The 13,423-nt window shown below is 35.0% G+C and overlaps 1 long non-coding RNA gene across 4 annotated transcripts in view; it reads left to right on the top strand.

Annotated features, from left to right (window-relative positions):
• The window catches only part of LOC102556158 (uncharacterized), a 143,679-nt gene that overhangs the window by 89,936 nt on the left and 40,320 nt on the right, over nucleotides 1–13,423 (top strand). The window contains exons 5-6 of one of the 4 annotated variants that reach the window (XR_015623469.1): nucleotides 2,479–2,698; nucleotides 5,334–5,429. The exons of 1 other annotated variant lie outside the window; for it this stretch is intronic. This is a non-coding gene — a long non-coding RNA (uncharacterized LOC102556158). Of the gene's footprint in view, nucleotides 1–2,478; nucleotides 2,699–5,333; nucleotides 5,432–13,423 lie in introns of those variants that run through there. 2 more of the 4 variants (XR_015623468.1, XR_015623470.1) reach the window with 2 other exon arrangements.

The following is a 13,423-nucleotide window of genomic DNA, read 5'->3' as shown; positions in this document are numbered from 1 at the left end:
TTTGAGAATAGACAATGGCAGAGACCAGTAAGGCCCACGATGAATATACTGAAAGCAAGATGTATGACAAGAGTAAAAATAGGGTCAGACAGGAAAAGTGGAAGTTACTAGGGGTTTGACTGGTTTACTCTGTCGTATTATTTCTATAATCACTTACATAAAAAAGAACTTAAAATTCCAAAAGATGATTAAGAATTAAAATAACGCATCATGAACTGTGTCAGTCTATAGACCACAAAGCAGGGTTATAAGAAAATAGGAGCAGAACATTTGACATTAAAGGTGCAATTAAGGGCTTCTACCTTTCATTATATTCAATACATTTTGCAGTACTCTCATATGCAGACATCAATAAACTACCCAGAAGCAGTGTCCACCAAACGTGGCCTCAAGTGCAAAGGGAGTTAGCACAACCTAATGGTATGAATGGTGTGACTCTTTGCGTTGAACCCACTACATTGAGTGTTACAATAGCATTCGAGGACTTGAGATGGAGAATGAAATAGAAGAACACTTGCATGGACTCAGAAAATTTTTAAGTGGAAGGAGACCAAGCTGTGGTTGAAGGTGAGTCCAGATTTTAAAAAAGTAAGAAGTATATGGATGCAGGATGGTTTAGTAGCGATCAATCTGACTCACTGATCAAAAAGCAATAAGACTAAAATATTATATATCACTTCAACTGGGAGAAATACATCTGTTAAGCTAGTCTGCTATGATGAAGTTTCAAACTTTTTAAACTTTGAGTTGAGTTTGTAGGGCCCAATCAATATTCAAGGAAAAGCATGTCTACACAATATTTCATGGGCAACATGTCACACTGAAGGCCCTAGCAAGACACACAAAACTGGTTCACCTGGTTCTAAACTTTACTTTCAAATTGGAATGATTTTGAGACATGCAGAACTGTTTCATAGGGTGTTAAATTTTCAACACATCAATTACAGGAAACTACAAAGAATGTATAAAACAGAGTAATAGACAACATGTATCCTACGAAATTTTTTTCTGAGATGGAATCGACATTTATAACTAACTCCTATTATGGTTTATCACTTGTAGCTCTCTAACAAGATAAATGACATCCTGTAAATGACAGATGAAAATGTACAATATACCAGGATATTACTAAAAGGCAGACTTGCGTTTTTCTGAATGGCATTCTTATGAGAATGATTCTGTTCTCTACTGCTTCTTTTTAACTGACTTTATGATTCTTAACATATGTTTTAATGACTAATGGAATCTTCAGAATTTTGATTTTTATGAAAGCTTTCAAACAAAAATAATATGTGGGATTAAGACTGAGTGAAAGGTATTGTACACATTACCATTAGTTCAAGAGAAGGAGAAGAAAGAGATGGAAAGGAGAAGACCACCAAAAGTCTGAAAATAGGTTTTATACCTGTACCAGTCTACTGTATACTTATAAACTGTTATAGATATGTGTAAAAGTATTTATATTATAAAATACACTCTTGTATTTTGTGGTAGTTATTCATTAAGTTTTCAGGATAAAAGCAAAAATACAATATATAATGTCTAATCTCTAATAGTTCTAACATTTATAAAAGCACAGATTTAATGAAATATGTTTAAAAATTACATTCCTGTCAAATGGAATGGATAACTGTATTTACTTGAAAAGTCTAGGTGATTATAAGGTTCTTCAGTACACACACACACACACACACACATACACACAGTAAGCAAGAGACAGAAAGACAGAGACAGAGACAGACAGAGAAAAGACGGAGAGATGGATGCATCCAATTATTAAAATAATAATTAAAATATTTTATACAAATAACACACGTGTGATGATTTAAAATCAGGTTTTTCTTGTTCTTAAAAATTCATGCTTTCATAACATAGCTCGCAACTTCACTTGTCTAGATCCTTGTCTCCAGGGTTTATGTGCTTTCAAAACACCTCTATTCAGTAATCTCATTCCCACATTCTACTTGATCCTCTACAACCCTCAAACACTCTAGACATAACTGGAAAAAATCCTGCATAACTTGTGTTCCCAAAGGTAAAGATGAAATAAAAAAGCAGTATTTTCAAATAATGAGCAACCCCTAAGAGTTTATAGCTCCTAAACCTTCTGTCTGTGAGTATTTTTTCTGCTCTCAGTCCTATCCATCAATGTTCCATTAAGTAAGATAAAGAAAAAACAGAATGTTAGTTGACAATACTTTCTTAAAAGCTATGTCATATGCACAAAATTTTCCCAAATGAGAGGGTTGGGTTGATGCTTAGCACAGAGAATATAATTTGATTTTAAACTCCATAGCCCAATTTCACCTAGAATAGTTTTTTAATTCTTTATAGGTTTAGTTGAGAAGGAACACTGGAGATTTCACACTTGCATTTCTATTTCCACATGCATTTGCCACATGTACTTATTTTTTTAAAGTGCTTCTGATCCTTCATCTTTTATTTCTGGAAAATATTTAGTGTCATTTCTCCCACAAGGGACTCTTTAAAGGAATTTGGTTACCGGAGAAAGTTTAGTACTGGCCTAAGGATGTTGTGAAGAAAAAGAGTCCCTGATCCAACAACAGGAAAGGTCTCTCTGGGATAGTACTGAATTGCATTTGTCTGGAATGGAACCTGACAATTTTTATTCACAACGAAGAAGCTTACTCCTCCTCCTGGGATCATCATCCATTCATTTACCTCCAGTAAGGCTACGGTAATGCCACCTATGTTTATTCTCATACTGAGAATTAAAGTCATTTCTCATGAAATCCCTTAATAGATATCTCTACAACTCATTATTTTTTTTATTGTAAATAAGATGCTAGGCAGTCATAAAACATGAAAAAAACCTATAAAATGCTTCTGTTTAATCTCAGGGTGGTACTTGTATGTTAAACCATGTCTTTCAGAAAATGTTTCTTACATTAAGTAGATATGGCTTAAAACTATTTTATTTAATAATTGTACTTTCATGAGTATGTAAAATAAATGGAAAAGAATAAATTAAATCGGTTTTAGGCATTAAAATATTCTTCCAAAAATTAAAATATACCTCCCAGAGGAGTATAAAGACAATAAAACTGTAAAATAAGTTATCATTTTAGTGAGGAATGAAACCTAGTATTTAGCACTACATCTTAAAACTCTAAGTAAAAAATAAGTTCACCAATTGTGAAATTATATATTTTTAGTGCCCTCCCCCAAGATACATATACTAACAACAGGGTATATGTACTGCGTAGAAAACTTCAGAGTTGTTAGGGGAATCTAATAGACTTTCAAAACAATAGAAACTGTTACTTTTGGCCTCCTTACTGTCCATACCTTGAAGACATAAAACTGTGTTGCTGAACTCAAAACAAATTTTGGGGAAAAACTTGAAAGAATTAAACTAGAACTGAATTGGAAGAATCCTCTCTAGGGACTAGTTCTCATAACATGTATCCAAAGGTGTTATGCGAACGGCCAAGGGAGAAGTGATCAACGTTCTTACACACCTGCAAAACCTATGAACAAAACAGTGATTATCCCTAAATGTTATCCCAAATGGTGCAATAGGGACACCTTTATCTTGGGAATAACGAAAAGCTGCTTAATGAACTTAAGGCGGGCTGATTGGGAGGGTATTCATACAGCAAACCTAGCCTACTAACTGTGTCTGAGGAAGGCATAAACTCTGGAGGAGAACGCACAGATTTCCATTTTTCTAAACCAACTTAATTATATTCTATATACTTATTTTATATATAAAGGTAGATGTTGTACTTGCCTTCCCTCAAAGAAACATCATTTTTAACAGATAAAAAATATTTCATTGATCTACAACTTATCCAGATGCAGAGCATATGTGCCTTTGATTTGAAGAGACTGTAGATGTGACTACAATACCTGTGGCTCGAGGAATAAACAGATCTGGGGAGAGAGGTTTCAGGAACCATAAAACAGATTGGCTACTGCTATATAGAGTTACAGACATGACAGGGAAGCTGCATCCAGTGAATAACAAAATGTTTCCTTAAATAGAGTGTACAATGATATACCAGTTGACATGGGAACAAAGCTGGGGGTAGTCTCACAAGGTCCTATCCATAGATAAAGAGATACAACCAGTGGCCAGTGAGGGAGGGAGCATCAGGCAATCCAACTAATCCATGTGTAACAATAAAAAATGAAAGAGGCCAGGATTTTGAAAGGGAGTTTGAGAACATGGCGAAAGTTAAAGGGAGGAATGATAGTAAATAAAGTACTCATATGTGAAATTATCAAAAAGATAAAACACAAAATAATTTATATTTTATCATTTGAATATCAATACAAATGTGGATAAGTTAAATCATTTTTATTTAGTCTTGTTGGTTTTAATGAGCTAAAAATGAACTCTTGAGACAGCAAGCTTATATCCTTTGATGGAATTTGTTAGAAGTTGTAGAGGACATGTGGTTTTGAAATAAATGAGTAAAGAATTGCTATGTACCATAGGCAAAGATCATAAAACCAATTGCTATGTTTTTTGCTCTTTCCTTTTTTGTAAGTTCACCAAAAGTGGGTATTGATCTTTGAAACACCTTACTGACAAAACAGAAAGTCAGTCTGGGTTCCCAAGTATTTAGGTAAAGAAGGCCTACTTCTCTTCAATGGACACATAGAGTTTTGGAAAGCTATGATCAAAGACCTGCAGCCTTGGCCACATGGTGTTCCTCCAAATGTAAGAGACTTATATTAGAGCAAATTGTGAATTGATGAACATCATGTGATTCTTGCCTTTAACTGTTAACTTGAATAGAATCACCTCAGAAGCAGGAGCCCATGGAATAGCTATGGAGTAGTATGCTAGTTAGATTTAGCTGACAGCCTAACACAATCTAGGATCAACTCACAACATAGTATAATAAGGTATTAACTAGACTAGCCTGTTTAAGCAAGTCTGTCATGACCATTGATTGAACTGTGAAGACCCAACCTGTCTCAGTCATTATTTCATGGGGTGGCCTCTGAACTATGTAAAGGAGAGCTATCTGGTAGAAAGCTAGAAAGATCCCTGCATTTATTCTATTTTTGTTCTTGACTGCAGATAGGATACTTGGTTTACTACCATGATTTCTCTGTCATAATTAAAGTTCACCTGCAATTGTAAGCCAAGTAAACTCATTCCTAAGTTCTTAGTGATGGTATCTGTAACAGTCACATAAATGAAACTACAAGACAGAGATCATCTGATTATGTCAATAGTTAAAGAAAGCACACTTTAATCATTGAAGTTCTGTTCCCTTGGTACAGTATACTGAAATGTAGAAAACACAGACACAAACTGAACAGTGGAATTCATAAATTTGTCTTTCTGTCTACAGACTTTGGATATAACTAGCAGCTTCAAGATCCAGCTAATATGAATTTTGCAATAGAATGGACGACTGTACCTTGAAATATAAACTAACTACCTCTTTTACCCTGTTGTCATGTTATTTTTTATCACATCAGTCTTAGCACACTAAGACAATAGAACTCTAAGTGATAAACAAGTGTGAATCTGTTTAACATATCCTAGAAAGGTTTCTTTCCTTTAAAAAGCCACTTTACTATTTTAAGGAATACGTAGTACTTTGCCCAACTTTAATTTGCTCTTTTCTCATTGATACAATATCTTCTTTCAGCATATTGCTTATTTGAAAAATTTTACAAAAATATTTTACACATGATTTTATCTTCTGTTCTAATTTATATTTTAACAGTAAGATAGTCATTTCAGCCTTTTATTGTGGGAAAATGGAAGATTCCCGCCATCTCCAAGTGCTTTATGTGTTTATCTTTCATTTTGGCTTTAATATAAATAAGAACTTATCTGGAGGAAAATGACCCTATTTATGATTATTTCCCCTAAGATACATGAGATATTTATTTATAATAGGTTAATACTGTGGTATAGAGATGAAACTACATTTCTTCTTAGTTTAAATATTGTCCTTGCTGAAATATTCACAGGAAACTTTTTTCTCTATTGATAGAGAAGAAAATACTCTGAAACAGATTGTATTTATTCAATCATTAAATAAATATTCAAAAATGTTGAAGAGATAAAGCTAACACTGCTTTCAAACAAGGAGAGCATTTGTTCTGGAGTCTGTTTCTGTATAATAATCATGTCACTTTTATAGTGTTTAGTGATGCTCAGGCATGACAATTCTGGACATGCTACAGACAGTTGCCTTTATTTGTTATTGCTTTGCTTGCCTTATATCTGTTTATCTCCTCAGTTTCATCTGTTGCAAATGAGACAGTTTCAATATGCAACTTTTTTTCCTTAACTCAGTTTCCAGTTGTTTGCATTTTAATATTTACTGCTCTAATTCAGTTCACTTTTATAATTTAAATGTTGGTTCTCTTTCTCTGGAAGTAAAACTTATTTATTACTGTGCATTTTATTTTACTTTTGGCTTTCTAAATATTATTTGCTTCTTTTATCTTATTTTATGAGCTAGCATAGACTTTATATAGGATTATTTAAAACCATAGCTCATTAATTTGTGAGTTGCCCATCTTTGATACGATAACAATTTCTTCCTTATTAATCTGTCCATTTCTAGATTTTGTGATGTGTTTTCCTTATTATAATAAACCACAGAATTGGCAAAGTCTAGGAGTAGTTATTTCCCTAAAGTTGTTTTCTAAGGAAATTGTAGGCAAAATTTAAGGTAATCGGAGGAAATGTATTTATGTACCTAACATTGTGAAAGAAATCTCTTTCTCTCTCTATATATCTATATCTATATCTATATCTATATCTATATCTATATCTATATCTGTATCTGTATCTGTATCTGTATCTGTATCTGTATCTGTATCTGTATCTGTATCTGTATATGTATATATGTATGTATGTGTATATATATGTATATATATATTACTTTAGATAAGATATAACTAAAGACAATATTGAAAATATAGGCCTTGCTTATTTTCTGCTGCAAAATTTACATATGTAAAATATGTTACATGCTGTATGTAATAGAATAGAGAACTTGAAAGAATAAGGGGAGCAAATGACCTTGTCTTCTAATTCAGAATTAAAACAGAAAAGAAAACTAGCCAGTTGTGTTATTCCACTCAGTAACCCTAGCACCCAGGAGGCTGAGTCAGGAAGCTTGAAAATTCTAGACTTTTCTGGCAATCCATTGTATTCCAGGACAGAGTGACTATATAGTGAGCTCCTGTCTTGTATCCCAAACCCAAAGCAGACCCCAATCACTGATGATAGAGAAATATGTCTGCTCAAGATTCCATTTTCATACCTACAGGATAAAGAGTGGACCTATATGTACAGGACAGAAATGTTTAGAATTATTAGTTTCAAGACCTCATGAGATGAGTTAGGACAAGTAAAGTATTTGATTGGTTTTAATGCCAACCAGCCACAGATTAGAATCTTTTACGGGGTTGGGGATTTAGCTCAGTGGTAGAGCGCTTGCCTAGGAAGCGCAAGGCCCTGGGTTCGGTCCCCAGCTCCGGAAAAAAAAAAAGATAGAATCTTTTATGTGTGGAGACTCAAGTAAGGAATTTTCCTGATTGTCCAAATTGTAGAATGACAACCCACCCAAAAAGTTGGTGGCATATATCAACAGCACTAGATTTATTAAACATAGCATAGCAAAAGGAAAATCATTCTACTTTTGCTTATTGGAACTTCTGCCTTAGTCTGGGCTTGATTTACCTGTTGCTGCTGGTGATTCCTTTGCTCATGTAATAACCAGTGCTTTGAGGTTTCAATTGTGAGCTAAGAACAGTATTGCTTTGAAAGCCTTCAAGTTTTAAACACTAGATCATGGATACTAAGTTACATAGCCTCTCCAGTGTAAGCTAAAAACTCTGCTACTATTCTGACTGCTCAATCATAAGCTTCAAGAATCAAGTAACTGCCAAGTTAAGCTGCTCTAATGAAGTTATTTTAATACATATATTGAATATATAATTTTGGAAATATCTAGTAGAATGTATAATTATTATTTTATTCTATTCTATACAAAATACTACACACATGCAGAAAGAGAGAGAGAGAAAGAGAGAGAGAGAGAGAGAGAGAGAAGAGAAATTTAAAGTCTCTGTTCTCCTAAAGAATCTTGACCGATATATACAAGCCCTTAGTTTGCAATAAGAAAATAATACCCGAGAAAAACAGGTGGAGTGATGTTATAAATAGATAAAAATCTTGGAGTATTCCAAATAAGTACTAGCTGGTGATATGATTCCTTAACAATGAGAGTGGAATAGGGAAGAAAATTTTTATTCACATGTGCATTTTGTAGCCTTGGTAAAACAGCTATGCAAATGTTTATAAAGTTGAATTATGGTGAGAACAAAGCAAGTTGGTGGTAATAAATGTTCATGGAATTTTTGATAAGAAAGTTCACATTCACTATAATAATGTCTTGAGAGAGTAAGTCATGAATCCAATATAATAGTCTCAGTTGAAATTAAATCTAATTAGAGATTGTATTTGCATAAAAATATTTGTATTAACTCTCAGAAATGTCATTGAGAGTCCTGAGCTTTGAATTTATAAACAAAATTATCAAAGGTAATAATATTCTACTTGAATTTTGTCAAGTAACAATGTCAGATCACAAGGTAATCAAAGTATAAAAGTCAGAGAGCTCTGTAATTTGTACATGTAGGAAATAACGAACAGAAAAAGGAACTATGGGAAATGATATAGGTGAATTCAACATGACTAGAAAAAATCAATTTTTTTGTATCTTAAAGTATGAAAAGAGATAAAATATGGTTAAAATATAGTCATCAAGTATGCTTATCTATGTTATTAAATGTGAGTCATAATGAACTCAGTAAAACACAAATCATAATAATGGCCAGACAATATTGTGAGCAAAAAAACCACACATATTATTGAGACAGCAAGGGTTGGGGATTTAGCTCAGTGGTAGAGTGAAAAAGACAAAGAATTATAAGATTATCAATAAAGACAAGACTTGGAGATTCAAAAAGATATGGAAACTTTGAAAACCAGGACTTCTCTCTAGGGCAAAGACAAAAGAAAAGAATAGAAACACTCTCTCTCTCTCTCTCTCTCTCTCTCTCTCTCTCTCTCTCTCTCTCTCTCTCTCTCTCTCCCTCTCTCTCTCTCTCCATTTCCAGGAGTTATTTGACACTATGGATGCTTGATAGTGTTTGCCTCAGTTCTTTGGAATGTCTGAGTTTTCACCTCATCTTCTTTACTCTCAAAGCTTAATGTTGATGGTTGTTACCCAAAACTGTGACAATGAACAAAACTTGCTTCCTTTAAAGTTTGCTTTAAGACATATCCATGCCTTAGTGTTTTCCCCATTCTCCGAATTCTTATCCTTCCATACATAAGTCTAACTCTTAGCTTCCCCTATGGTAGTTTTGGTTCTAGACATTCTTACGGGTTTTTGTGTTTCTTGTTTTATACTTAAGTTACTGCCTGCATTTGCCATTGCTTTCTGCAGTATTTACTAGGTCTGTAGATTTTTAAAATATCTGATCACATACTTTCTATACCATTTATTTTGTATCTTCCCAGCCATACATTTCAGAAGTTAAATCATCAGAAAGCTATAGCTGTTTTCTTTGTATTTTTCTTATCCCATTGCTGAATTATTTGTAGTTCCTAAGATATTGCTAGTGATCTCAACCAGATGGCAATCAGATTTTTATATAATTTCCTATACTATGTAGCAGTTCTGGGCCTGTAAACAATATAGAAGAGCTATACTGAGGGAGATTTACGCTTTATTATTGAGATGGTTGAAGAAAACAGGAAGGTTTATGATGGTCTTCCTCTTTTTCTACCTCCATCTCTCATTTAGTAGAAAGCAGCTTCCATGCAGGGAATGATCCCATAGAAATGGATTCTTTGTGAGGATCCCACGTCCTTTAACATTCTCCTTCTTAAGTATTAGCACGAATTGTCCTCTAAATGTGTCTCATGCCTTCATCTGGTAAGTTAATTATCTTCCCACAGATATAACAATCTTTGAGAGGAAAACCTTTTACTACTTTTTCATTACCACAATTTGAATGTAGAAAAATATCTAGAAATATTTTAAGGAAGTTTTACTAAATAATCCACACACCTAATGCACACTAAGAAGCAAAAGATAATTGCTACCAGTACATTTCTTTTGAAATAGGCTTCCAATTTTATAAGAAAATGAATAGTGTGTTTAAATGCCACATACTTACTATTTTTCCAGTATTTTCATTTGTATCATTATTTCATTAATCAATTTATAGTTGAAACTACAATTATTACATTTAAATACTTTAAATTATTTCCTAATTATCGTGTAGTCCTAAAATCTTTATTATAAAGGCTACATTGGTACTGTTTTTTCCATTCAACTATATGCAAATGCTTGCTGTGCTATTCATCCAGATTTATCATAAAAGGATATTGTTTTAACAAATGTATGTTATGTATTATCTTCCCCATGATAGAATAGAAATGGACTCTTAGGGCCCAGCCTTGATTTGAAAATTCCTCTAATAAATCAGCATTTTAAAATGTATCATCTAGACATTTATTTCAGACTCTTTGAGTGATGGTGGATCCAATATATCATTATACAAAGAAAATGGAATTAATGCATATTTTCCTAATTTTACTTCTTAGTCATACTATAACAAACATACTATAAAATTTATATAACAACTATCATTCTGTAATTTTTCACTTTTTATTGGTGATTTTAATTATTTACATTCTCATTTTCCCCTGCACATTCACCCTCTCCCCTACCATTTTCCCTGGCCTCTATGAGGGTGTTCCCCCACCAATCTAACCACTCCTGCCTCAGGGCCTTAGCATTCCCCTACCCTATGTCAACAAGCCTCCACAGAAACAAGGGGCTATCCTCCCAATGATGCCAGATAAGGCCTTCCTCTGCTACACATCCAGGTGGAGCCGTGGATCCACTAACCCCTTGAGTTGAGTACTCTTTGGTTGTTGGGTTAGTCCTTGCCAGCTGTGGGTGTCTGATTGGTTGATATTTTTGTTATTCCTATGGGTTGCAAGTCTTTTCAGCTCCTGTAGTCCTTGCCCTAACTTTTGTATTGGAGTCACTGTATTCGGTCCAATGTTGAGCTGTGTACAGCCACATGTATTGGTCCCGCTCTGGCAGAGCCTCTAAGGGGACAGCTATGTGGGACTCCTGTCAGTAAGCATTTCTTAACATTAGTGTCTGGGATTAGTGCCTGCAGACAGGATGGATCTGGATTCCTAGGTGAGTCAGTCTCTGGATGGCCTTTCCTTCAGTTTCTGCTCTATTCTCTCTATTCTTTGTCGCTACATTAGTTTTGACAGAAAGAATTATGGATTCATATTTTAAAGGTGGGTAGATGACCCCATATCTCAACCAGAGGGAATGCCTTTCTACTGGATATGATCTCTTTAGGGTCTCACTCCCCTTTGTTGGGTACTTCAGCTAATGTCCTCCATGTTGGGTCCTGGGAACATTTTGGGTCCCTGGCATCTGGGACTTTCTAATGGCTATCCCTGTTTCCCTTTCCCTTACTGCTACACACCTACTTCTCAATTCATGTTCCTTTTTCCTTCTCCCCATCTCCTTCCATATCTGAACTGGCTCCCTTTTTACCTTCTGCCTCCTCTCTCCTTCCCAGATTCTTCTTCCAGGAGATTAATTCCTTCACCCTTCGGAACAGGACTGTAGCATCCACACTTTGGTGTGATATCCTTTCTTCTTGGATTTCATATGGTCTGTGAGTTGTATTGTGAATATTACAATCTCATTTTTTAGCTAGTATCCACTTATCAGTGTGTACACGCTATGTGTGTTCCTTTATGACTGGATTACATCACTCAAAATGATATTTTCAATATCCAATCATTTGCCTGAAAATTTCATGAAGTCATTGTTTTTAATAGCAAAGTATTAGTGCATAGTATAAATGCACCACATTTTCTGTATCCATTTCTCTGTTGAGGGACATTTGGGTTGTTTCAAGCTTCTGACTATTATAAATAAGACTTATTAACATAGTGGACCACATGTCCTTGTTATATTTTGGAGCATCTTTTGGGTATATACCCAGTCTATATAATTGGGTCGTCATGTAGAACTATTTACAATTTTCTTCGGAACTGCCAGAGTGATTTCCAGAGTGGTTGTACCAGCTTGCAATCCCACCAACAGTGGAGGAATCTTTCTCTTTCTCTACATCCTTGCCAGCATCTGCTGTCACTTGAATTTTCAATCTTATACACTTGACTGGTGTGAGGAGGAATCTCAAGGTTGTTTTGACTTGCCATTCCTTGATGACTAAGGATGTTGAACATTTCTTTAAGTTCTTCTCATCCATTTGATATTCCTCAGTTGAGAATTCCTTGTTTGGTCTGTATCCCACCCCCTTTTTTAGCAACATACTATTTTTACTGGATTTCTTTCACCTACGTATACAATGGAGTCTTCCGGTATGTTTTCCTTTCTCATCATATTCAATTGAAGTATAGCTCTTGAGGCAAAAATCAAAAACAATGTTCTAAATGTTCTAATGTTCCAGACTTATATAACACTATTTGTTTGTTTGTTTTTACATTTTTCAAGCAAACTCCATGTAATTGTTTAGCATTTCTTTTTTTTTTCTATTTTTAATTGCATTTTATTTACATTTTAAATGTTATCCCACTTCCAGGTTTGCCCTCTAGAAATCCGCTATTTCACTCCTGCCCTGCTCTTATGAGTGTGCTCCTTCACACTTCCCACCAACTTCCTTACACCTCTCACCCTGACATTCTTCTACACTGGAGCATCTTCCCTTGACAGCACCAAGGGCCTCTCCTCCCACTGATGTCCTACATGGTCATCCTCTGCTACATTTGTGGATGGAGCCATAGGTCCATCCCTGTATTCTATTGTGATGATGGTTTAATCTCTGGGAGAACTGGGGGGTTCTGTTTGGTTGATATTGTGTTCTTCTAATGTGGCTGCAAACCCCTTCAACTACTTCAGTTCTTACTTTAATTCCTCCACTGGAGGCCCTTTTCTCAGTTCAATGGTTGACTGCGAGCATCTGCCTCTGTATTTGTAAGGTTCTGTACCCCATTTTTAACAGAATTTTTTTATTTTTTTTATTTATTTTTTTTTTCCGGAGCTGGGGACCGAACCCAGGGCCTTGCGCTCGCTAGGCAAGCGCTCTACCGCTGAGCTAAATCCCCAACCCCAGAATTTTTTTTTATTAACTTGAGTATTTCTTATTTACATTTTGAATGTTATTCCCTTTTCCGGTTTCCGGGTCAACATCCCCCTAACCCCTGCCCCTCCCCTCCTTTATGGGTGTTCCCCTCCCAACCCTCCCCCCATTGCCGCCCTCCCCCCATAGACTAGTTCACTGGGGGTTCAGTCTTAGCAGGACCCAGGGCTTCCCCTTCCACTGGTGCTCTTACTAG

Source organism: Rattus norvegicus, chromosome 6 (genome assembly GCF_021556685.1).
Source record: "Rattus norvegicus strain SHRSP/BbbUtx chromosome 6, alternate assembly SHRSP_T2T, whole genome shotgun sequence".
Lineage (NCBI taxonomy): Eukaryota > Metazoa > Chordata > Mammalia > Rodentia > Muridae > Rattus > Rattus norvegicus.
This window is presented reverse-complemented; position numbering and strand designations above follow the sequence as displayed.